This window comes from Rattus norvegicus, chromosome 15 (genome assembly GCF_021556685.1).
Source record: "Rattus norvegicus strain SHRSP/BbbUtx chromosome 15, alternate assembly SHRSP_T2T, whole genome shotgun sequence".
NCBI classification, from domain to species: Eukaryota; Metazoa; Chordata; class Mammalia; order Rodentia; family Muridae; genus Rattus; species Rattus norvegicus.
In genome coordinates this window covers 46,967,048-46,993,628 of record NC_141548.1, presented here as the reverse complement: position 1 = coordinate 46,993,628, position 26,581 = coordinate 46,967,048, and the positions used below count along the sequence as shown (strand labels likewise).

At 39.3% G+C, this 26,581-nt stretch overlaps 1 long non-coding RNA gene and 1 pseudogene across 4 annotated transcripts; one reads left to right on the top strand and one right to left on the bottom strand.

The window, feature by feature from the left end:
• The first annotated feature begins 1,236 nt into the window (after positions 1–1,236).
• Positions 1,237–7,593, top strand: LOC148001017 (uncharacterized). 4 transcript variants are annotated; one of them, XR_015638341.1, is made up of 3 exons: positions 1,237–1,494; positions 5,183–5,294; positions 6,646–7,593. It is a non-coding gene; the product is annotated as an uncharacterized LOC148001017 (long non-coding RNA). The 4 variants fall into 4 exon arrangements; XR_015638340.1 differs by having other exon boundaries at positions 6,634–7,593; XR_015638342.1 differs by having other exon boundaries at positions 1,237–1,520.
• A 5,264-nt stretch (positions 7,594–12,857) lies between these two features.
• On the bottom strand, positions 12,858–13,717 carry Wdr82-ps4 (WD repeat domain 82, pseudogene 4; annotated as a pseudogene).
• Between the last annotated feature and the right edge of the window lie 12,864 nt (positions 13,718–26,581).

The window sequence follows — 26,581 nt, the reverse complement described above, 5'->3', positions numbered from 1 at the left end:
GAGGCCTACAGCAGGGTCAAGTCACTCTCAGAAACAGCAAGGCAAGCAAATACCAGAGACAGCCCAATGGCTAGAGACAAGCACAGGAAACTAAGTAACAGAAACCAACCTACTTGGCATTATTAGAGCCCAGTTCTCCCACCAAAGAAAATACCAGATATCCAAGCATACAAGAAAAGCAAGATTTAGATTTAAAATCACATTTTTTGATAATGATGGAAGACTTTAAGAAAGACATAAAGAACTCCCTTAAAGAAATGCAGGAAAACACAAGTAAAGATGTAGAAGCCTTTAGAGAGGAAACACAAAAATCGCTGAGAGAATTACAGGAAAACACAGCCAAACAGGTAATGGAATTGTAAATGGAAATAGAAATAATAAAGAAAGGAAGCTCAAAGGGAGTCAACCCTGAAGATAAAGAACCTAAGGAAGAGACAAGGACCCATAGATACAAGCATCACTAACAGAATATAAGAGATAGAAGAGAGAATCTCTTTTTTGTAAAATGCAAAAAGATCCTAGCCAAAAACATCCAGGAAATCCAGGACACAATGAGAAGATCAAACCTAAGGATAATAGATATAGAAGAAAGTGAAGACTCCCAACTTAAAGGGCCAGTAAATATATTCAACAAAATTATATAAGAAACCATCCCTAACCTAAAGAAAGACGTGACCATAAACATACAAGAAGCCTACAGAACTACAAATGGATTGGACAAGAAGAGAAATTCCTCTCATCACATAATAGCTAAAACACCAAATGCACAAAACAAAGAAAGAATATTAAAAACAGTAAGGGAAAATAGTCACGTGACCTATAAGATCTATAAGAATTACACCAGAGTTCTCACTAGAGTCTATGAAAGCCAGAAGATCCTGGACAGATAACATACAGACCTAAGAGAACACAAGTGCCAAGCCAAGTCAATATATCCAGCAAAACTCTCAAGAAAAATAGATATATATGTATACAGCTGTAGGGAGCGGCGCAGCAGCTGTATGATAATGAGGTGAATCTGGTGCCCTCCTAACAACAGTACTGAGCATGCGTGGGGTTTTTGCACCTGATGTCAGTCTGGCTGGGGCGGTACTATGCTAAATGGAAGTTCATGCCGCATCAATCTCTGGAGGACAAGTAGCTGGGATGACAGTGGGGTGACTCGTGCTCCACCAATCCCTGAAAGAATATTAGCATATTGTTGTGTACATAAGGTGAGCGGCTTTGCCGCTCAGCACGGTAACATTTGAAGCTGTAACACTTGGAGCTGTAACACTTGGAGCTGTAAAACTTAGGGCTGGCTGCCGCTGCCTCCCTGTATCAACAATGAAGGTGTCCTGCAGTAAAGGCTGTTGAGAAGAATCCAACCGTGTTGCATCTTCCTTGCCAGACGAGGTGGGCGCGACAAAGTGGTGGCCCGTACGGGGATGAGGACATCCTGGTGGATCTCAGAACTCTTCAGATTCAGGATGAGCGACGTCGGAAAAGTTCCCGGTAAGGGACGATAAAGTTCTCTGGAGGTAAGCAGAGACGATGGGAGCCTTGGGTTAGAGGCTAAAAGGTCTGCAGTCTGCAGCAATGTTGTTTCAAGTTGATCCTTTGTGGGCAGGATTTATAATTTTGTTTCTTTTCGTCTTTGTGTTGTGGGTTTGCTTTCTTTTGAATTGCCACCGTCCCGGACGGGAGTGCACTTGCTCGGAGTAGCCAACAGGTGCCAGGCTACGGAGTTGGGTATAAACAAACAGGCCAGCTCGTAAAACCGCTTGTAAATAAGTTCATTGAGTATGGGAAGCTCACATTCCAGCCCACTCCTCACAGCTCTCCAGGAGCTCCTTAATCGGCGTAAGCTCAAAGTTGAAAGGAAAATCCTGTCAAGTTTTCTTGATGAATGCAATCATTGTGCTCTGTGGTTTATGGTATTGGGATCTCTTACCTTGCGAGCATGGGACAAATTGGGAAAGGATCTAGATAAAGAAGCCACAGAGGGCAAGCTTAGACCCGGACCAAAGCCTCTTTGGCGCATGGTCCGTGCCTGCTTAGAGTATAAGCGATGTGAGGAAGTCGTTAGTACAGGTCAGAGAATCCTTGCAGAGCATCAAGAAAGTATGTCAGAGGGAGAAAAGGTCCCAAAGAAAGAAAGGAAAAGAAAAGGAGACAAAAGGAACAGAGAGAAGGCAGAGATAAAAAAAAGAGGATAATCAGAACCAGGAAACAAATAAGATATATTCTTCTTTAAAAGCCTTGACCTTAGAAATGTCAGACAATCTAGAAAGCATCACTGACAGCTTAGAGAAAGTGAAAGTAAAGGTATAACCATCGGGTCCCGGGCCTCCCGCAGAGCAACAAAGGGAAGCGCAGGACTCGACCTCAGTTCTACCACCAGACTCATATTGACCCCTCGAATGGGAACTCAGGTGGTGGATACAGATTTTAAAGGCCTCAGTAAGGAGAATTCAGAAGGATCACAGAAATTGAAAGCATGTGCAAAGATAAAGCTTTGGGGTAGTGGTAGTGGTCCAAAGGGGACAAGGTAATAATGGTAAAATGTTTTTGTGTATGTGTTCTTTTAGAGTTATATTAAAATCTAGAGAAGCAAAGTCGATTCTCATAGATGCTTTTAGTCTTTGGACCCTGACTAGAGACAGTTTACACCCCAGACAAGAGAGAGAATGGGGTTGAGAAAAGCAGTCCTCCCGAACTCTCCACAGATGCTTTGGCAAAAGAAGGAAATGAGCTTAAACTTTTTGGAGCTCTCCTGGGAACAGAAGGAGGTGGGAGACATCTTGCCTCCTTGCTGGCTCCTATTGGAGAAGTGCTTATTTCTGGTTCTGGGTTCTTTAGGTAGGGTGTCTGGGTCCCTTTGGTGGAACACCATCTAGTTCTTTCTGTGTCTATTGTTTGTCCTTGGTGCACAAAGCTGTGGATGTATGTCAATTTCTGTCTGGGTTTTGCTTCTCGATGCTTGAATGTTTTGTGTTTTATGTTTAAAAGAAAAGAAAAAAAATGGTTAAAACTTTAAATGCTGGTTGATTCACCCATTGATGCAGCTTTAACTCCTTTCAAGAAAGGAACAAATAGGTCTTGGGGATTTAGCTCAGTGGTAGAGCGCTTGCCTAGCAAGCGCAAGGTCCTGGGTTCGGTCCCCAGCTCCGAAAAAAAAAAAGAAAGAAAGGAACAAATAAATAAAAAGTTTCAATTGGCTTTTGGAGCCTACATCTGTAGCTAGAAGATTAAGTCGGCTGGGCAAGCTCCCCAGAGGGCTGGCTAAATGTTTATACTAGCTGCCCAAGAAGGGGCACAAAAATGGTTAAGGTGCTTGAAAGCAATCAGTTGTTCATAGCACCTGAAAAGGTTCAAATGGGCCAAATGGGAGAATATTTAGGAACTAAAATCACTCCTCATAGTATTTCCCCTCAGAAAATTGAATTACGAAAAGACCATTTAAAAACATTAATTGATTTTCAAAAATTACTAGGAAGCATAAATTGGATTCGACCCTACATTAAAATGCCCAATGTAGATTTACAACCACTTTATGAGATCCTGAAAGGGGATTCTCAGCTTACTTCACCCCGTGTTTTAACCAAGGAAGCACGATTATGCTTGAGGAAAGTAGAAGAAAGACTAGAAAAGGCAATACTAAAAAGGTACAAGGAAGAGGAAGATCTGCTTTTGTGTATACTGAGAACTTTTTGTCAACCTACAGGAGTATTATGGCAACAAGGTCCACTTCTTTGGATTTATCCCCATATTTCTCCTAATAAAACCCTTGAATATTACCCTTCTGCTGTTGTACAGCTTGCTGTATTAGGCGTTAAATCTTGCATTCAGCATTTTGGTATTTCACCAAAAAAATTATTATACCATATGCAACTGCTCAGGTAGAAACATTGTGTACATTGATAGATGATTGGGCCATATTGCGCTGTAGTTTTGATGGAGAGTTTGACAATCATTATCCTAAGGATCCATTGCTACAATTTTTTACTGAACATCCAGTGATCTTTCCTAAGATCACTGCCTCAGAGCCTTTGTCTGGAGCGTTAGATATTTATACAGATGGCTCCAAAACAGGTGTAGGTGCCTATATGGTTCATTCTCAAGAACCAGTATTTATTCAATACAGTCCAGGCACCCCCAAATTACAGAATGTAAAATTGTATTGGAAGTTTTCAAAAGATTTCATGATTCTTTTAATTTAATTTCTGACTCTGCTTATGTGGTTAATGCAGTGCGCTCACTTGAAATTGCAGGGCCAATTTGGTCGACTAGTACTGTATGTCAAATTCTTTTAGAATTACAAAATTTGATTTGGGCCAGAAAAAATAAATTTTTCATACAACATATTCGAGTCCATACTAATTTGCCTGGTCTCATGACCATTAATAACACCCTGGTGGATGCTAGTACTCGTAGAGAGTTTATTTTTCATGCCGCTCCGGTTGATCTCGCTAGAGAATTTCATCAAAAGTTTCATGTACCTGCCTTTACTCTTCAACAAAAATTTAAAATCTCTAGAGCTGCGGCTCGTGATATGGTGTTACGTTGCCAAAATTGTGTTCAATTTCACCACCCTCCTCATGTGGGGATTAACCCTCGTGGTCTGATCCCGCTAAAACTTTGGCAGATGGATGTCACACACATATCTCAATTTGGAAATTTAAAATATGCTCATGTTTCTGTTGATACCTGTTCCGGTATTATACACTCTATTCTGATGACTGGTGAATAGGCTCATAATGCCATTAGCCATTGCTTAGAGGCATGGGCAGCCTGGGGAAAGCCTGATAGTCTCAAGACAGACAACAGGCCTGCCTACACTGCAAAGTCCTTTCAGGCATTTTGCCAGACAATGCAGGTCAAACATACAACAGGATTGCCATACAATCCCCAAGGTCAAGGAATTGTGGAAAGGGTACATCGTACCTTAAAAGAGCTTATAAAAAAACAAAAGGAGGGAATTGCCAGCAGCCAAACACCAAAAGAACGACTTTCTTTAGATCTTTTTACTCTAAATTTCTTAATTTTGGATGCGCATGGCCGCTCTGCTGCGGATCGCCATGCTGCTACTGCACCTATAACTAATGCAGCAGTAAAGTGGAAGGATGTCTTAACTGATGAATGGCGTGGCCCAGATCCCGTGATTTCGAGATCTAGGGGAGCTGTTTGTGTTTTTCCGCAGAATCAAGAAAATCCAATTTGGGTACCTGAGCGCATGACTCGAAAATTGCCTTCTGTTCTTCCTGAAGATGAGACTACGAACCCTACTACTACTACTGGGAATGATAATACAGGTTAATGATAATACAGGATCTGTTGCCAGATCCTGGCCAGTACCCATGCCAGTTCATAGCAATTCTGCTGTTTTGCCACCCTTTTTCTCTACCTCCTGTTTGCATGATGTTCCCTGTATGGTGCCAACTGGAGAAATGCACCAACGGTATGCTGCCACTAACGTTTCTCTGTTGCATACCTTATATTTTACCATTAAAGACTCTTCCCTGCCCTGTATTTGGTTACGTAGAGCCACATTAGCTAATTGGTTGAATCCTATAAGTGATAGCGCAATGAACACCAGGATCATCCTGGCTGCTTTGAGTCAAATCGCCCAGGGAGTCTCTTCACCCAGCGAGGACATGTCAGTCGATAGTTCTGCTGATCTGAACATTACAACACTAATTGTGATGCATAATTGTAGTGTTCCATCATGCCCAGGGCAAGGTAACTATGCACAGAATAGCTCTACCCGTCGTAGAGTCTTACCCGCTTGCCCCCCGCATCAAGAGTTTCCACCTAATTTTACCCCATGTCAGAGTCCATTCCATAGAACAAAACAATTCCTACTGGGATTTGAATTTTCCCCTCCTCTTGGCCATGTACAGTATGATTGGGGGGAGAATAAGACTGGCAAGCATAATCTCTGGCCTTGGTTTCAGTGGGTGCTGTCCAATGAGCAAGGGCCATATACATCCTTGACCCCCTTTGCTAGGTTGATGGGTGAGAACTTCGTGCTGTATAATGTTTCAGCTACCAGAAAAGGTGATACCAGGTTGATCAATATTCAATATAATAACCTCTTGGCAAATAATATTGCCACTAGTACTTCAGTATGTGTTAGGTCACCTTTTTTCTTTCTGATAAGCACTAATGTCAGCAATGGTGTTTTAAATTGTAATAGCTCTGATGTAGTCTGCTATTTAGCTGAATGCTGGGATGGCACCAATGACACCACAGTGATGGTTAAGATTCCCTCCTTTGTGCCAATCCCAGTAGAGGCAAACTCAGATAGCTTTCCTATTCTTAATTTACTGAGAGCCAAAAGAGATTTTGGAATTACGGCAGTCATAATTTCAGCCATTGTGCTGTCTGCTGCCACAGCTACCACAGCTGCAATCGCTATGACCAATCAAATACAGACGACTGAGACTGTCAATCAGATTGTAGAAAGAACTGCAGTGGCGCTAGAAATACAAGAAGAATTTAATACTCATTTGGCATCTGGCCTTCTATTAGCCAATCAAAGGATAGATTTAGTTCAAGAATAAATTGAAGCGCTGTATCACATGACACAGCTGTCTTGCGTTTCCTCCCTTAGAGGTTTATGCATTACTCCTTTGTGAAATAACTTCTCAGCATTCTCAACAGAGCAAAGAAATTTCGAATAATCTGAAAGGAAACTGGTCCATGAAAGCAGAGCAACTATCAAGACAATTGCTGATGCAGATTGCTGTCCTCAACAGCACTAGGCTGTACCCCATCACAGTTGAAGACTTTACCTCATGGATTACCAATGCTTTCTCCCTTTTCAAGGAGTGGGCGGGCATGTTTGTCCCGGGGAGCTATTGTCCTCCTGGGATGCGGAGTATGTCTCTGGCTTATTGGCCGTTTAAAAAGGGAACATGCCAGACACAAAGTGGTTATTTACCAGACTATGACCACCATTAAAAAGGGTGCTTCTCCCAACATATGGCTGGCCTCTTTGAAAGATTAAGAGTTCGCCCTAGATCATTTTTGTCACAGTCATGTGGGGTCATTGTATCCAGGGACGGGCAACTTTCCTCAAGCTCGGACCAACCTAAGACATGGGGCCCGGTGGCGATAGGGTGACCTAACGATGGGTAAGGCCGAGTCATCGTCAGGAACAACCTAAGACAGGAGCAAAGACAAGATTGACATGACACCCAGATCTAGACCAGTCCTTTTATTAAACAAAAAAGGAGGAGATGTAAGGAGCAGCGTGGCAGCTGTATGATAATGAGGTGAATCTGGCAACCTCCTAACAACAGTACTGAGCATGCGTGGGGTTTTGCACCTGATGTCAGTCTGGCTGGGGCGGTACTATGCTAAATGGAAGTTCATGCCGCACCAATCTCTGGAGGACAAGTAGCTGGGATGACAGTGGGGTGACTCATGCCCCACCAATACCTGAAAGAATATTAGCATACTGTTGTGTATATAAGGCGAGCGGCTTTGCTGCTCAGCGAGTGAACACTTGAAGCTGTAACACTTGGAGCTGTAACACTTAGGGCTGGCAGCCGCCGCCTCCCTGTATCAACAATGAAGGTGTCCTGCAGTAAAGGCTGTTGAAAAGAATCCAAGCCTGTTACGTCTTCCTTGCCAGATGAGGTGGGCGCGACATACAGCCACAAAAACTAGATAATATTGATGTAGTTAAAAAATACAGTGGAAAGGGACTGATGTGGATCTCTCCTAAGAGACATAACCAGAGCATGTACAATATAGAAGTCAAAGCTAGCAGTAAACCACTGAACTGAGAACAGGGCCCCCGTAGTGAGAATTAGAGGAAGGATTGAAGGACATGAGGAAGCTTGAAACCCCTAAAAAGAATAATGACAACCAACTAGAGCTTCCAGGGACTAAACCACTATCAAAAAATATACATGGACTGACCCAGGTCTCCAAATGCATATGTAGCAGACAATAGCCTTGTTGCAGCACCACTGGAAGAGGAAGCTTTTGGTCCTGCCGAACTTGGACCACAGTGCAAGAAAATATGGGGGGCAGAAAGAGGGATGTATAGGGGGAATACACTTATGGATGGGAGGAAGCAGAGAGAATGGGGACATATGGACAGGAAACCATGAAGGAGAATAACATTTGAATTGTAGGTAAAGAAATATATATAATAAAAATTAAAAATAAAATTAATTGCAGTCCTGACCCACACCTTCCTATGGGGCAAATCATCACCCTGACTACTCCTCTGAAGACCAAAGAATTGGAAGACCTCCCCAGAGATATGCTGTACACAGGAGAAAGGACCATCCACAGCCTGAAAGCCTCCAGGAAATCCTCTGCATCCAGGGCAACAGATTTGCTGCTTGTTTGCCCCTCTGAAGATCCCACAGTCTGAAGGCCTCCCAGAAGGTCTGCCAGGGTCACAGCCATCCAAGGAGACTTGCAGCAACCCATGGAAACAGGAAGCATGGTCAGACAACCACACCAAAACCAGAGATATATAGATAGCAAGAGCCACGCACAAGATCATAAGCAGTAGGATCCAATATACTTTGGCATCATCTGAACCAAGGTCTCCCACCCCAGCAAGCCTCAGATACATGGACAGACATGAAAATTAGGGTACTGACCTAAAATCCTATCACATGAAGATAATGGAATTCTTTAGGAGGATATAAAGAACTCACTGAAAGAAATTTTGAAAAACACAGAGAAATAGGCAGAAGCTCTTAAAGAGCAAACAAATGAATCTCTTAAAGAAATACAGGAAAACATAATCATTCAGGTGAAGGAATTGAACAATGCGGTGCAAACCTAAAAAATGGAAGTAGAAACAATAACGAAGCACAAATGAAAGCAACCCTGGAAAGTGAACATCTAGGAACAAAGCCAGGAAACATAGATTCAAGCATCAACAAGAGAATACAAGAAATAGAAGACATACTCTGATAAGATAACTAAAAAAAAAACACCAACATAAAACAAAAAACTTCTAACCCAAAGGAAATCTAGGACACAATGAAAAGGCCAAATCTAAGAATATAGGAAGACAAGAGAGTGAAGATTCCCAGGTCAAAGGACCCAAACATGTCTTCAACAAAATCATAGAGGAAAACTTCCCCAGCCTAAAAAGCAATGGCCATAAATAGACAAAATGCCTATAGAATACCAAATAGATTAGACCATAAAAGAAAATCTAATCATAACATAATAATCAAAAAACTAGTGCACTGAGGAAAGAAAGAATATTAGAAGTAGTAAGTGGGAAAACCCAAGGGGTATGTAAAGACAGACCTATTAGAATTTTACCAGATTTCACAACAGAGACCATAAAAGCAGAAAAGCCTGGACACAGGTCATGCAAACACTAAGATAACACAAATAAGAGACCAGGCTACTATACACAACAAAACTCTTAATCAATACAGATGGAGAAAATGAGATATTCCACAACAAATAAAAAATTAAACAATATCTATCTACCAATCCAGGCCTACAGAGGATTCTAAAAGGAAATCGCCAGAATAAGAATGGTGTCTACTCCAAAGAATATCAAGATATTAATTATCTCACAATCAAATCAAAAGGAGAGACTCACATAGGAGAGAACACTGGCTAAGACAGCCAAACATCAAAAACTATTTGGCCGTGGGATTGGGAGTGGAGGGTGGAGGTGGAGGTTGGGGGTGGAGTTGGACACTCAGAAGTGCAGACAGTCCTGAGAACAAACAGGAGACAATTACTTTCTGCTCACATTCCTGAGGAAACAGTCTGGTACCATTTGTGCCCTCTGGGCAAAGGGATCTAGGTGCAATAAGGGGCACGACCTTTAGGGTTTCTGCCAGCACCAAGAACTGAAACCCAGTAGTAAGGTGTACCTACACACCTTAGAGCAGAGGTAAGACCAACTCTTCTCCACCAAACTGTCCACCTGCAGGCTTCAGGACACACAAACAAAAGAGCAGCACTGTTCCCAGATTTGACTGAAAGAAATCAGGTCTACAGGCATATTGACACAGGCATACAAAGAAGACAAGCCACTTTCAGAATCAGCAAGAGAAGCTAACACCAGAGACAACCAGATGGCAAGAGGCAAGTGCAGGAACCCACCAAAAATGGATGACTCTCCCTCCTTTTTCATACCCTCCCCAGCATCTGCTGTCACCTGAGATTTTTATCTCAGACATTCTAACTTGCGTGAGGTAGAATCTCAGGGCTGTTTTGATTTGCATTTCCCTGATACCTAAGGATGCTGAACACTTTTTTAGGTGCTTATCAGCCATTCATTATTTCTCAGCTGAAAATTCTTTGTTTAGCTCCATACCCCAATTTTACCTATTTTTTTAACATGGCAAAAAAAGTTTATATGTTAAGTACAAAAAGGACAAAATTGTATGTACAGTAGAATAACTACTATGTAAACACCAAAGTTTATGCACAGAGATATCTAAAGGAACATTTAACATCAAGATTAACAGTGGTACCATTGGATAGCAAACTGGTTCTTAAAGATCTCCCAATTTCCCTGCATAAGCAGTAATTGTCAATTACAACAGGGAATGATTTATTAAAAAATACCCCAGTGGCTAGTGGTTGAACAGTGCAGTGTCAGCTGTCACATATAGAGCAGCGGCTCTGGCTTATCTTTCAGAGGACAGTGAATACGTCCCAGGAACATATACCCAAACTGCCATCTTTGCTCTCCCTCTTTCTTATTAACCTGTGACCATGTAAATTCCAGTTGCACCTTTTCCTACCCATTCAGAACTCAGCTCTGTGGCCACAGGGCCCAGCAGAGGCTGTGGGCAGGAAGTATGCATTCCAAAAGCATGATGCCTCAACTCTGGACACTCAGACGACTTCCTGCGGTCAGGCAAGGCACTCTACTTTCAGGCCATGCAGCCTTATTCACCTGCATTTAGACATTTGCCCTCAATGGGTCTTTCAGACATGGGCTTTTAAACCCTGAAGGTAGGCAGTAACAGCTCCGGTCGCCTGGTTCCTACACTGGTCTGCTCCGGGAAGGCAGACATTTAAAGCAGGAGTGTTCAGCAGTGCTTACAGACCTCAGTATCAGTGCAACTTATTTCAGTTGGAATAACAAGTCAAAAAGTAATTGCTTAAAAAGTAGCCTTGGTGACTGGAAGGCTGCCTGGTGCTGCACAGAAGCAGTGATGGTCTGCCTGCCACCTGCTACAGCTGGGTACTCTTGGGCAAATCACAGCCTGCTGGGTCTTGATTTCTGGATGTGCAGGGATATTGTTGCATCAGTATTTGACGGCCGTTTGTCCTACTCTAAGGCTGCCATGCTGGGAAGGAAAGGTCAACTGCAACTCATCTAGTCAGGATCTAGCTAAAAGTCTCTCAGGAAAAAGCAAGAAAAAGGGCAACAGTGTAGACACAGCAGGTGACAATGACTTATTGTTGGCCAATTAAGTTCTGACAAACTAAAAACACTGTGGTTCCAGCACCCTGTCCCTAAATGCCACAAGCCAGGCACAGAAGCCATGCAAAAATGACTGCAACACATATACAGGTGCAGACAGAGCATAATTAGGCAAAAGATTATAACACTGTAGAGAAGGCCACGTGGTGTGGCTTAGAGAGCACAAGGGAGTCACCCAAGTACCCCACTTAGCTGCCATGAAACAGCAAACACTAGAAGCTCTACTTCACGTTATATCTCTAAGGTTAACAGAGAAGACTAACAATTGTGGCACACAATATCCACAAAGTCATTCTCGGCTGCAGGCTTCCCTCTCCTGCTGAACTCTTGATAAGATAGATGAGACAGGCATATACACATACGCATTGTGCATGTCTGCACAAAGGTAAGTGGACACACACAGTGTTCAAATACAGACAGATCAAGGGTCATATATAAAAAGGCTAAATAGAACATATAACACAGGCCTAGAGCCAGCTCTCGGGTAGGAGCTGGAGAAGAGGTGTTTCATCTGCTGACTATGTACACGATTTGTGGTGGGCAGGGAAGGAAGGCATCAGTGTAAACAACTCAGACTCATTCCACAATATTGGCTCACAGGAAAAGTGATGTGACTCAGGTACAAAAATAAACCACTACCTTGCTTTTGTACAAGCCAAGCTCGGTAGCATCCCCCACCAGAGAGACTGTGGGATTGTCTTGATGGGGGAAGTGCACCAGGCTGCAAAACCTTTCAGCTCTCAGAATTTACCTGCTACCCCTCCCTCCCTGTCAGACTCTTGGGCCTTTGTCACCCAGCATCTAAGCCCAAGGTCTGCCCCACCCACCTGTGCAGGAATACTGACTAGCCTCCTGACAGACACAGTTCTCTGTACTTGTCCTTTCTTTGACCCCAAGGTATATGAAGACTTATTTTTGTAAATGGTTGGCACCTAAGAAACATGATGGTTGTGGAATAATGCCACAATTAATTACATAGGGAGACCCAGTAACAAGACATGCAGGGTGAGGGCAAGGGGTGCTGAGCAGCCCTAACATCTCAAAACCAGAAACACGGCTTCCCATGCATTTCTTGGGTGAGAAGGATGTGTGGGAAGTGGTGACTTCACTGGCTCCTCAGCTGCAAGTACATTCACAACTGAAGGGGTTCAGGTGCCCCAATGTGTCCTAATCGTAAGTCTAATCACACTCTGAAGAGCCTGGGGCAGTGAGAGCTAGGAGGCTGGGTGCCAGCTGAAGCTGCAGCACCAAGGGTCCTCCTGAAGGCGCTCAGCAAAGTAATCCTTTAGAGAAGATGGACAGCACATCTCTGGAAGGCCACATGGGTAGATGTTCTCCAGGCCCAGTCAAATGATCAATCAAACACTGTCATCTCAGTCACCTCAGACTTTTTCCTGTTGGCTGCCCTCACTGTACAAATAGCCCAGCAACGTCAGGATAAGTCATCAATGGTGCGTAACCAGAAGGCCATGTTGGAACAGGCACTGGCAAAGGCCATAAACTTGGGGTTGAACTGCAAACAGGTGATGGGGCCGCTGTGTTTCCCATCCAGTACAGCTACTTTTATACCACTCTCCCCATTCCACACATGTATTTTGCCATCTTCTTAACCAATCATAATAAACTGTGAATCTGGATTAAACGAAGATTTGAGTGTAACAGCTTTGCTATTAGCATAACTCCCATATGTGTGCATCACCACCACACCCTTAAATGCGTCAATGAGGCAGATGAAGCTGCAGTTGGTGGAGATGAGTATCAGTTTGCCACCATTGCTGAACTTAATTCCTGTCCACTCACAAGTCCGATCATACTGCCTCTTAAAGGTAGCAAATGGACCCTTATCAAAAGAACGAAGGTCATAAAGTTTGACCATTTCTGAGTTGACACCTGCAGCAAAAATTAACCCTTCTGGATCAAAGGACAAATGGGTTTGCCCTGTAGATGCATGAGGCCCTGGCAGTTAGGAGACCGGAGATCCCAGAGTTGAATGGTCTTATCAAGAGACCCAGAAATCAAAGTGTCATCCACAGGTGACATGGACAAGGCCACCACCCTCTTGCTGTGTCCAGGAAAGTGTCTGATGTATTTATTGTCATGCAAGGACAAGTAACAAATAGTATCATCTATTTTGTTAGAGCTATAAACGACTGTGTTTGCTGCATGGGTATATCTGATGAGTTCCACACCATATTTCTTACTGTACAGGGTTCTCTTTGGTTTGCCCTCCTGGCAGTAATAGAGCATGATGGAGTCATCATCGCTACTGGAGATGACGTCTCGCCATTGCATACCCCAATTTTAAGAGGGTTATTTGATTTCCTGGAGTCTAACTTCTTGAGTTCCTTGTATGTTTTGGATATTAGTCCTCTATTAAGGCATAGAATTAATAAAAACCTTTTCCCAATCTGTTAGTTGCTGTTTTGTCCTAATTTCGGTGTCTTTTGCCTTACAGAAGCTTTGCAATTTTATGATGTCCCATTTGTCAATTCTTGATCGTATTGCATAAGCAATTGTTCTGTTAAGGAAACATTCCCCAGTGCCCATGTGCATGAGGTTCTTCTCTGATTTTTCTTCTATTAGTTTGAGTTTATCTGGTTTTATGTGGACTTCCTTGTTCCACTTGAACTTAAGCTTTCTACAGAACTATAGAAATGGATCAATTTTTTTTCATCTACAAGTTGACAATGGTTGAAACAGGACCATATGTTGAAAATGCTTCCATTTTCCAATGGATGATTTTAGCTCCTTTGTCAAAGATCAAGTGACCATAAGTGTGTGAGTACCAGCTTGTTTCCTCTTGGGTCAGTAATATGGGCAGAAAGTAATTGTCTCCTGTGTGTTCTCAGGACTGTCTGCGCTTCTGAGGGTCCAGCTTCCCCCTAACTTTATGAAGAATTGGACATGGTACTACTGAGGGCCCAGTTATAACACTCCTGGGCATATCCCCTGAAACTGCTCCAACATATAACAAGGACACATGCTCTACTGTGTTCATAGCAGCCCTATTTATAAGAGCCAGAAATTGGAAATAACCCAAATGCCCCCCAATGTTTATTGGTTACAGAAAATAGGTTAAATTTATACAATGGAGTACTATTCACCTATTACAAACAGTGACTTAATGAAATTCATAGACAAATGGATAGAATTAGAAAATATAGGCCTGGAGAGGTAACCCAATCACACACACAAAAAAGATATGGTATTCACTCACCAGTAAGTGGATATTATCCCAAAAGCTCAGATTATCCAAGATACAATCCACAGACCACATGATGCTCACGAAGAAGTACCAAAAAAGTGCAGATGCTTCAGTCTTTAGAAGGGGGAACAAAAATATTCACAGGAGGAAATACAGAGACAATGTTTGGAGCAGAGACTGAGCTACTTATCATCCAGTGATTCATTCACTTATGGATCCATCCCATATACATACCGCCACCAAACCCAGACAATATTGCTCATGCCAAGAAGTGCATGCTGACAGTTGCTTTATACTGCTGCCTCCTGAGAAGCTCTGCCAGAGGATGACAAATACAGAGGCGGATGCTCAAAGCCAACCATTCAACTGAGAATGGAACCCACACTGGAGGAGTTAGACAATGGTTTGGAGGAGGTGAAGGCTTTTGCCAACCCAAAAGAAGAACAATAAAACCATTCAGAACATCCAGAGAATAAATCAACATTCAAAGTGTACACATGGAAAGCCCCATGTCTGCAGTTGCATATGTAGCAGGAGATGGCCTTGTTGGGCCCTAATGGGAGAAGAGGACCTTGATTCTGCCAAGGCTCAATGCCTTAGTGTAGGGGAATGTCAGGGTAGGGATGCAGGGAGGGGTAGTTAGATGTGTGGGGGAATACCCTCATAGAATATGGTAGAAGAAGAATGGGATAGGAAGTTTATGGATGGGAAACCTGGAAAGAGGATAACATTTGAAAGTAAATTTAAAATATTCTCACAAAAAGGAAAAGTCCTTCTTAAAAAAACAAATTTATATCATTTTCTTAATATTCCGTCTATCAGATTTAAAATATTTTGCCTTATACTTTAACTCTTGGACTGCTCTAAATTTAATTTTGTTTGCAATCAGAGGTAAAGAGTGTGTCTCACCCTTCTACATGTAATTACCTAATTGTACCAGAACAATATCTTTAGGATTCTGTATTTTTTTCACTGTCTATTTCTTGGTAACATTATAAAATTCAGGCTATACATGAGTGGACTCATGTCTATCCTGACAATTTTATGCTATTGAATAATGTATATGTTTATATTAGATTAGTATGATATCTTAATTTTAATAATCTCTATTATCATGTAATAAGTGAGAGGTATTACTTCCAGCAATGATCCTACTTTTCAGTATTCTTTTGATTTTACGTTCATCCCTGTGATTCCAAATTGAATTTAGTTCTACTTTTAGTTTCTGTGAAAAAATGGATTGGTACTTACTGAAAATTATTGATTATATGATATTTTTCTAAAATAACTATTCTCAAAATATTAAACAAATACCTGAGCATGAGAAATCTTACAATTATCTGGTATCTCTTCAAATGTCCTCATTTTTAAAATAATTTTCTAACTTCTTCCAATTTTTTTTCCATTTTTTCTTTATTTTTGATATGGGGTTTCTTTATGTATCAGCCATGGCCGTTTTCTGGTGAAAGCCTCATTATCTGGACTAGGCTGGCCTTGACCTCAGTGAGGTACCCTTATTTCTATCTCCCAATTGCTGAGATTAAAGATGTGCACCACCACTACTGTGTAGACTTCTTTACGTTTTCATTTAATTTTGTACCAATTATGTTTTGCCGAATATTTTGAATGTGTTAATTTCCATGATTTCTTTTTTGAAATGTTTCTCTTTTGTATGAAGGAAATGGACTTACTTCAGGAAGTTTTGTTTTTGTTTTTGTTTGTTATAATTTTGTTTTGCTTTTTAAAAATATACTTTCTTTATGTGTAGTAGAATTCTATTCTTCTTCAAATAATCATAATTTAGCTTCTTCCTTACCCATTTATATTGTCTTGTCTCCCTCAAATATCTTATTGTTCCGATCAAGATTTCGTGCATTTCATCTCAAATTTCCCATGATGTTTACAATAGTTGTTGTAATTTATCAAAGCATATTTCTATTTCATCATTCAAGAACATTTTCCCAATGTGATTTTATTCATGTGGTATATTACCTGTTTTACACATTTTAAAAGATTTCTAATACACATATTTTTTTGTAATTTTTATTGGATATTTTTATTTATGTTTGAAATGTTTTTCCCTTTCCTAGTTTCCTTCCAAAAGGCCCCTATCTCACCTCACTCCCCTTATTCTATGAGGACTTTCCCCCTCCCCAACCAGGCCCCCTTCCCCCCGATATTTCCCTACACTGCTGGTCCAGCTTTGGCAGGAGCAAGGGCATTTCCTTTTAGTAGTGCCCAACAAGTCCATCTTCTGCTACATATGCAGTTCAAGCCATGGATCTATCCATGTATAGCCTTTGGGTTGTGGTTTCATCCCTGGGGGCTCCGGTTGGTGGTATTGTTGTTCTTACAGAGTTGCAAGCCCCTTCAGCTCCTTCAATACTTTTTCTAATTCCTCCAGTGTTTACCCTGTTCTCACTTCAGTACTTTGCTGCTAGCATTCACGTCTGTACCAGTCATGCTCTGGCTGCATCTCTCAGGAGACAACTATATCAGGGTCCTGTCAGTATGCTCTTCATGGGTTCATTAATATTTTCTAGTTTTGGTGGGTGTGGGTATATGTGTGTATATATGTGTGTACATATGTATGCTGTATACCAATGTGGGGGAGGCTCAGAATAGCCATTTCTTCAGTCTCTGCTCAGAACTTTGTCTACAAATCCCCATCTATGAATATTTTCCCCATTTTAAGAAGAACTGAAGCATCCGCAAGTTAATCATCCTTCTTGAGCTTCATGTGGTCGGTGAATTATATCTTGCGTAATACAAGTTTTTGAGCTAATAGCCAATAATCAGTCAGTATATACCATTTTTGTTTTTCTGTGATTGGGTTAGCTCACACGGGATGATATTTTTTAATTCCATCCACTGCCCGATGAATTTCATAAAGTCATTGTTTTTGATAGCTGAATAGTATTTCACTATGAAGATGGACAATATTTTCTATAACAATTACTCTGTTGAAGAGAATCTGGGTACTTTCCAGCTACTGGATGTTATAAATAAGGTTGCTGTGAACCTAATGGAGCATGTGTCTGTATTGTATGTTGGAGCATCTTTCGGTATATGACCAAGAGATATTCTGCTCAGGTACGGCAATCTCAAATTTTAATAACTGATTCTGTTACTTTAGGAATTATGGGGTTGTACAGATGGTTTATCTGTTCCCAATTTAGCTTTGGTACCTGGCATTTATTGAGAAAATTGTCCATTTCCTCCATATTTTCGGATTTTGTTGAATATAATCTTCTGTAGTAAGAGCTGATGTTGTTTTGAATTTTCTCAGATTCTGTTGTTGTCTCCATTTTCATTTATGACTTTGTTAATTCGGATACACTATCTGTGCCCTTTGATTATACTGGCTAAGAGCTTCTGTATCTTGTTGATTTCACAAGGAACCAGCTCTTGGTTTTGTTGACCCTTTGTATAGACCTTTTTGTTTGTACTTGGTTGATTTCAGTCCTGAATTTGATTATTTCCTGACTTTTACTCTTCTTGCATATATTTGCTTCTTTATTTCTAGCACTTTTAGGTGTGCTGTCAAGCCGCTACTGCATCACCTCTCCAGTTTCTTTTCAGAAGCACTCAGAGTTTTCCTCTTAGCACTGCTTTCAATGTGTCCGATAAGTTTGCGTATGTTATGCCTTCATTATCATTAAATTCTCAAAAGTCTTTGATTTCTATCTATATTTATTCTTACAGTCAGTTATCATTGAGAGTTGTTCAACTTCGATGTATATGGGGACTTTCTCTTATATTTGTTGATATTGAAGACCAGCCGCAGTCTATTGTGATCTGATAGAATGCATGGGATTATTTCAATCTTCATGTATCTGTTGAGTCCTGTTTTATGACTGATTTTATGGCCAATATTGGAAAAGGTACCATGACATATATATGTTTTAGGAAGAAATGTTCTGTCAAATCCATTTGGTATTTTTCTGTCAGTTTCTCTATGTCCCTGTTCAGCTTCTGTTTCCATGATCTTTCCTTTGATGAGTGAAATCTCCTCATCAATGAATGTTGAAATCTCCTACTATCATTGCATTAGGTGCAATGTCTGCTTTCACCTTTAGTGTAGGTTCTTTTATGATAGTAGGTGTCCTTGCATTTGGAGCATAGATGTTTATGATTGAGAGTTCACCTTGATGGATTTTTCTTTTGATGAATATGGTGACTTCCTTATCATTTTTGAAAACGTTTAGTTGAACATCGACTTTATTCCATATTAGAAATACTATTCCACCTTTCTGCTTCACACTATTTGCTTGTAAAATTGTATTCCTGCATTTTACTCTGAGGTAGTGTCTGTCTCTGTCTCTGAGGTGTATTTCTTTGTGCAGCAAAATGCTGGGTCCTGTTTACGCCAACAGTCTTTTAGTGTATATCTTTTTATTGGGGAATTGATTCCATTGATGTTAAGAGATATTAAGGAATAGTGATTATTGTTTCCTGTTGTTTTTGTTAGTAGAGGTGGAAAACGGGTCTTTTAAAAATTTTTTTATTTCTATTTTTTTTTGTTTCATTTGGTTTTTTTTTTTTTTTGTTTGTCTCTTGGATTTGTTCCCAGAAGATATTTTACTTTTTAGGGTATAGTTTCACTCCTTGGTTTAGAGTTTTCAATCTATTATTCATTGGAATGCTGGATTTTTAGAAAGATATTGTGTAAATTTGGATTTGTTATGGGATATCTTGGTTTCTCTATCTCTGTTGAGAGTTTTGGTGGATATAGTAGCCTGGGCTGGCATTTCTGTTCTCTTAGGTTCTGCATCACATCTGCACCAGATCTTCTTCCGTTCATACTCTCTGGTGAGAAGTTGGTATAATTCTTATGCATCTGCCTTTACGTATTACTTGTCTTTTTCCCTAACAGTTTTAATATTCTTTCTTTGTTTTTGCTTTTGTGTTTGGAGTATTATATGAAAGGAGAAATTTCTTTTCTGGTCTGATCTATTTGGAATTTTGTACACTTATTTTATGTTTATGGGTGTCTCTTTCTTTAGTTTAGGGAAGCTTTCTCCTACAATTTTGTTGAAAAATTTTACCGGTCTTTTAAGTGGGAGTCTTCACTCTGTTCTATACCTATTATCCAAAGGATTGATCTTCACAGTGTGTGCTGTATTTCCTGGACAATTTGGCTTAGGAACTTTTTGTACTTTACATTGTCATTAAAGGTTTTGTCAATGTTTTCTATGGTATCTTCTGCCCCTGAGATTCTCCCTTCTATCTCTTGTAATCTGTTTATGATGGTTTCATTTATATGTCTTGATCTCTCTACTTGTTTTTCTATGTCCAGGGTTATCTCCCTTTGTGCATTTTATTGTTTCTATTTCCATTTTTAAATCCTGGAGCATTTTGTTCAATAAATTCATTCACCTGTTTGGTTGTGCTTCCCTGTAATTCTTTAACAGACTTTTGTGTTTCCTCTTTAAGGGCTTCTATTTGTTTATTTGTGTTATTCTGTATTTTTAAAGGGGTTTATTTATAGCTTTCTTGAAGTCCTCTATCATCATCATGATATTAAATGCAAATTTTACTTTCCCTGTTTGTTTGGATATCGAGTATTTGATTTTGTGGGAGAGCTAGACTCCGATGATGCCAAGTAGTCTTTGTTTTTGTTCCTTAGGTTACTGTGCTTACCTCCTGCCATCAGATTGTCTCTTGAGTTATCTTGTCTTGGTGTTTCTGACCATGGAATTACCCTCCTTTGCATCTCTCTGTCAACATTTTTATAGATTTGTTTTCTTTCCACCAGATACGGGAACGGAAAGATGCTCCTTAGTTTGTCAGAACTTAAGCCTCCATGTGGGTTGTTTGGTGGAAAAGAGCTGGTCTTATCTCTACTCCCATGTGTGTAGGCAATCCTGGCGACTCTCTTTCAGGTCATGGATGCCATATTTTGATAATTCCACTTATACAAGCATGTCCTATTTGGAATTCACTGAAGTCGCTTAGAAATTTTGATTCCATTGAAGAAAAATTTTCTATATCCCGAAATGTCCACTTATCATTATCGCGGCATATTGGGAACTAACTGAATTTTCCATGCAACTGAGATTCGACTCGTGAAAAATTTGATAAATCTTTAAAAGTACACTTATTACTAGAGCCTGCTATGGGAACTACCTGAATTCACAAAGAAACTGTGTTTCAGTTCGTTAAAATTTTGCTGTATCTTGAATAGTACCCTTATTACAAGCGCATTCTATTGGGAACCTACTGAATTCACTATGATATGTAGATTCAGTTCGTAAAGATGTTTCTATATCTTGAAAAGTACCCTTATAACAAGCGTGTTGTATTGGAAACTAGCTGATTTCGGATGATACTGAGATCCCATTAGTAAAAATGTGGCTAAATCTTGAAAAATACCCTTAGTACGAGAATGCAGCATTGTGAACTAACAGATTTGGCGGAGAAACTGAGTTTCTGTCCGTGAAAATGTTGCTATATATTCAAATGTACACTATTACAAGTGTGTCCAAGTGAAAATGAACTGAATTCGTCAAGTAACTGAGATTTCGTTCATGACAATTTTGCTAAATCTTTCAAAGTACACTTATTACAAGGGTTCCTATTGAGAATTAACTGAATTGGCGAAGAAACTAAGATGAAAATGTTGCTATGTCTTGAAAAGTACACTTATACATGCATGTCCTACTGGGAACACACTGAATTTACCTAGAAATATTGATTCCATTTTTGAAAATTTTTCTATATCCCAAAAAGTCCAGTTAGTTCTGTAGCGCCCTATTGGGAACTAACTGAGTTCGCCAATAAGTGGTATTCGGTTTGTGAAAATTTTGATAATTCTTAAAAACTACACCAGATTCAGTTCGTGAAGATGTTGCTATATCTTGAAAAGTACACTAATACATGCATGTGCTATTGGGAACTCACTGATTTCGCCTAGAAATTTTGATTCCATTTGTGATAATTATTCTATATCCAGACATGTCCACCTATTGCTATCGCGGCCTACTGGGACCTAACTTAATACTGTGAGTAACTGAGATTTGGCTCGTGAAATTATTGATAAATCTTTAAAATTACACTTATTACTGGAGCCTTCTCATAGAAACTACCTGAATTTACAAAGAAATTGTGATTCAGTTCGTGAAAATTTTGCTGTATATTGAAGAGTACCCTCATTACAAACACATTCTATTGGGAATCTATTAAATTCACCAAGATACTTAGATTTGGTTCCTGAAAATTTTGCTATATCTTGAAAAGTACCCTATAACCAGCGTGTTGTATTGGAAACTAACTGATTTCAAAAGATACTGAGATTCCCATTAGTAAAAAAGTGGCTAAATCTTGAAAAGTACACTTATTACAAGAACGTAGTATTGGGAACTAACAGAATCTGCAGAGAAACTGCGTTTCTGTTCGTGAAAATATTGCTATACATTCAAATGTACATTAATTACAAGAGTGTCCAACTGAGAATGAACTAAATTCGATAAGTAACTGACATTAGACCCGTGAAAAATTTGGTAAATATTTAAAAGTACACTTAAGACTAGAGCCTGCTAATGGGAACTACATGAATTCACAAAGAAACTGTGTTTCAGTTCATTATAATTTTGCTATATCTTGTAAAATACCCTTAAAACAAGCGCGTCTTAATGACAACTCACTGATTTTGGAAGATACTGAGATCCCATTAGTGAAAATGTTGCTAAATCTTGAAAAGTACACTTATTACAAGAATGTAGAATTGGGAGGTAACAGAATGTGCGGGGTAACTGAGTTTTTCTTCGTGAAAATGTTGCTATATATTCAAATGTACACTAATTACAAGTTTTTCCAACTGAGAATGAACTGAGTTCGCCAAGTAAATGAGATTCGGCTAGTGAAAATTTTGATAAATCTTTAAAAGTACACTTATTACTAGATCCTCCTAATGGGAACTACCTGAATTCACAAAGAAACTGTGTTTCAGTTCGTGAAAATTTTGCTGTATCTTGAATAGTACCCGTATTACAAGTGCATCCTATTGGGAACCTACTGAATTCACCATGATACCTAAATTCGGTTCGTGAAAATGATGCTATACATTGAAAATTACACTTACAAGCATGTCCTGTTGGGTAATCACTGAACTCACCTAGAAGTTAGAAGTTAGAAGTTCCATTTGTGAAAATTTTTCTATATCCCGGAAAGTCCACATATTAGTATAGTGGCCTATTGGGAACTAACTGAATTCGCCAAGTAACTGAGATTCGGCTCGTGAAAATTTTGATAAATCTTTAAAACTATACTTATTACTAGAGCCTGTTCATGGGAACTACCTGAATTTACAAGGAAACTGTGATTCAGTTCGTAAAAATTTTGCTGTATATTGAAGAGTACACTCATTACATGCACATCCTTTGTGAACCTATTGAATTTACCATGATACGTAGATTCAGTTCGTAAAGATGTTGCTATATCTTGAAAAGTACACTAATACAAGCATGTCCTATGGGAAACTCACTGAATTCGCCTAGAAATTTTGATACCATTTGTGAAAATTATTCTATATCCAGACATGTCCACTTCTTACTATCGCGGCCTATTGGGACCTAACTGAATTCACCAAATAACTGAGATTTGGCTAGTGAAAATTTTGATAAATCTTTAAAAGTACACTTATTACTAGATCCTCCTAATGGGAACTACCTGAATTCACAAAGAAACTGTGTTTCAGTTCGTGAAAATTTTGCTGTATCTTGAATAGTACCCGTATTACAAGTGCATCCTATTGGGAACCTACTGAATTCACCATGATACCTAAATTCGGTTCATGAAAATGATGCTATACATTGAAAATTACACTTATACAAGCATGTCCTGTTGGGTAATCACTGAACTCACCTAGAAGTTATGATTCCATTTGTGAAATTTTTTCTATATCCCGGAAAGTCCACATATTAGTATAGTGGCCTATTGGGAACTAACTGAATTCGCCAAGTAACTGAGATTCGGCTCGTGAAAATTTTGATAAATCTTTAAAACTAAACTTATTACTGGAGCCTGTTCATGGGAACTACCTGAATTTACAAGGAAACTGTGATTCAGTTCGTAAAAATTTTGCTGTATATTGAAGAGTACACTCATTACATGCACATCCTTTGTGAACCTATTGAATTTACCATGATACGTAGATTCAGTTCGTAAAGATGTTGCTATATCTTGAAAAGTACACTAATACAAGCATGTCCTATGGGAAACTCACTGAATTCGCCTAGAAATTTTGATACCATTTGTGAAAATTATTCTATATCCAGACATGTCCACTTATTACTATCGCGGCCTATTGGGACCTAACTGAATTCACCAAGTAACTGAGATTTGGCTAGTGAAAATTTTGATAAATCTTTAAAAGTACACTTATTACTAGAGCCTGCTCATGGGAACTACCTGAATTTACAAGGAAACTGTGATTCAGTTCGTAAAAATTTTGCTGTATATTGAAGAGTACACTCATTACATGCACATCCCTTGAGAACCTATTGAATTTACCACGATATTTAGATTTGCTTCTTGAAAATTTTGCTATATCTTGAAAAGAACCCTTATAACAAGCATGTCGTACTGGCAACTAACTGGTTTCGGAAGATACCGAGATCCCATTAGTAAAAATGTGGCTAAATCTTGAAAAGTACCCTTATTACAAGAACGAAGCATTGTGAACTAACAGATTCGGCGGAGAAACTGAGTTTCTGTCCGTGAAAATGTTGCTATATATTCAAATGTATTACAAGCATGTCCAAGTGAGAATGGACTGAATTCACCAAGTAACTGAGATTCTGTACGTGACAATTTTGCTAAATCTTTCAAAGTACACTTATTACAAGAGTTCCTATTGAGAATTAACTGAATTAGCGAAGAAACTAAGATTCCACTAGTGAAAATGTTGCTATGTCTTGAAAAGTATACTTATACAATAATGTCCTACTTGGAACTCACTGAATTTACCTAGAAATATTGATTCCATTTGTGAAAATTTTTCTAAATCCCGAAAAGTCCAATTAGTTCTTTAGTGGCCTATTGGGAACTAACTGAATTCGCCAATAAGTGGTATTCGACTCGTGAAAATTTTGATAAATCTTATAAACTACACCTATTGCTAGAGCCTGCTATGGGACTACATGAATTCACAAAGGAAATGTGTTTCAGTTCGTTGAAATTTTGCTGTATCTTGAATAGTACCCTTATTACAAGTGCATCCTATTGGAAACCTACTGCATTCACCATGATACGTAGATTCAGTTCGTGAAGATGTTGCTTTATTTTGAAAAGTACACTAATACAAGCACGTCCTATGTAACTATATCACGAACAGAATCCCTGTTTCTTCGCGAATTCTGTTAGTTCCCAAATGGACACACATGGAACAATCACACTTTTCAAAATATAGCAACACTTCCATGAACAGAATCCAACTTACAAGGCCAATTCAGTTAGTTGCCAAAAGGACGCCGTCAGATCAACCATCCTTTTCAACATATATCAACATTTTCACGAACGGAATCCCAGTTTCTGGGCGATTTCAGTTAGTTTTCAATAGGTCAGGCAGGAATTAAACCTAATTTTCAAGATATAGCAACATTTTGATGAGATGAATCCCAGTTTCTTTGTAAATTCATTTAGTTCCCAATAGGACAGAATAGGATCAAGTATACTTTTCAAGTTATACCAATATTTACAAGAAAACAATCCCATTTTCTGGGCAATTTCACATATTTTCCAACAGTACGTGCTAGTATCAACAGTACTTTTTAAGATACAGCAACATTCTCATGAAAAGATTCCCAGGTTCATGGCGATTTCAATTAGTCCAATTAGGACACACTTGTATCAAACATACTTTTATAGATGTACCGATATTTTCACGAATGGAATCCCAGTTTCTTGACGAATTCAGTTAGTTCCCAATAGGAGGAATTTTAACAGTCCACTTTTCAAGATATAGTAACATTTTCATGAACAGAATCCCTTTTTCTTGGCGAATTCTGTTAGTACCCAAGTGGACACTCATGAAACAATCATACTTTTCAAAATGCAGCAACACTTCCATGAACAGAATCCATCTTACATGGCCAATTCAGTAAGTTTCCAAAGGGACACCCTCAGATCAACCATTCTTTTCAACATATAGCAACATTTGCATGAAAGGAATCCCAGTGTCTGGGCGATTTCAGTTAGTTTTCAATAGGTCAGGCTAGAATCAAGCCTAATTTTCAAAATAAGCAACATTTTAATGAAATGAATCCCAGTTTCTATGTAAATTTCTTTAGTTACCAGTAGGACACAATAGGATCATGTATACTTTTCTAGATATAGCAATATTTTCAAGAAAAGAATGCCATTTTCTGGGCAATTTCACTTTTTTTCAATAGTACGTGCTAGTATCAACAGTACTTTTTAAGATACAGCAGCATTCTCATGGTTCTCATGAACGGATTCCTAGGTTCATGGCGATTTCAATTAGTTTAAATAGGACAACCTTGTATCAAGCATAATTTTCAAGATTTATCGATATTTTCACGAATGTTATCCCAGTTTCTGGTGAATTCAGTTAGACCCAATGGGAGGAATTTTAACGAGTCTACTTTTCAAGATATAGTAACAATGCAACGAATGCAATCCCTTTTTCTTGGAGAATTCTGTTAGTTCGCACGTGGACACACATGAAACAATAACACTTTTCAAAATATAGTAACACTTCCATGAACAGAATCCAAATTACATGGCCAATTCAGTTAGTTCCCAAATGGACGCCATCAGATCAACCATTCTTTTCAATATATGGCAACATTTTCATGAAAGGAATCCCAGTTTCTTGGCGATTGCCCTTAGTTTTCAATAGGTCAGGCTAGAATCAAGCCTAATTTTCAAGATATAGCAACATTTTAATGAAATGAATCCCAGTCTCTTTGTAAATTCATTTACTTCCC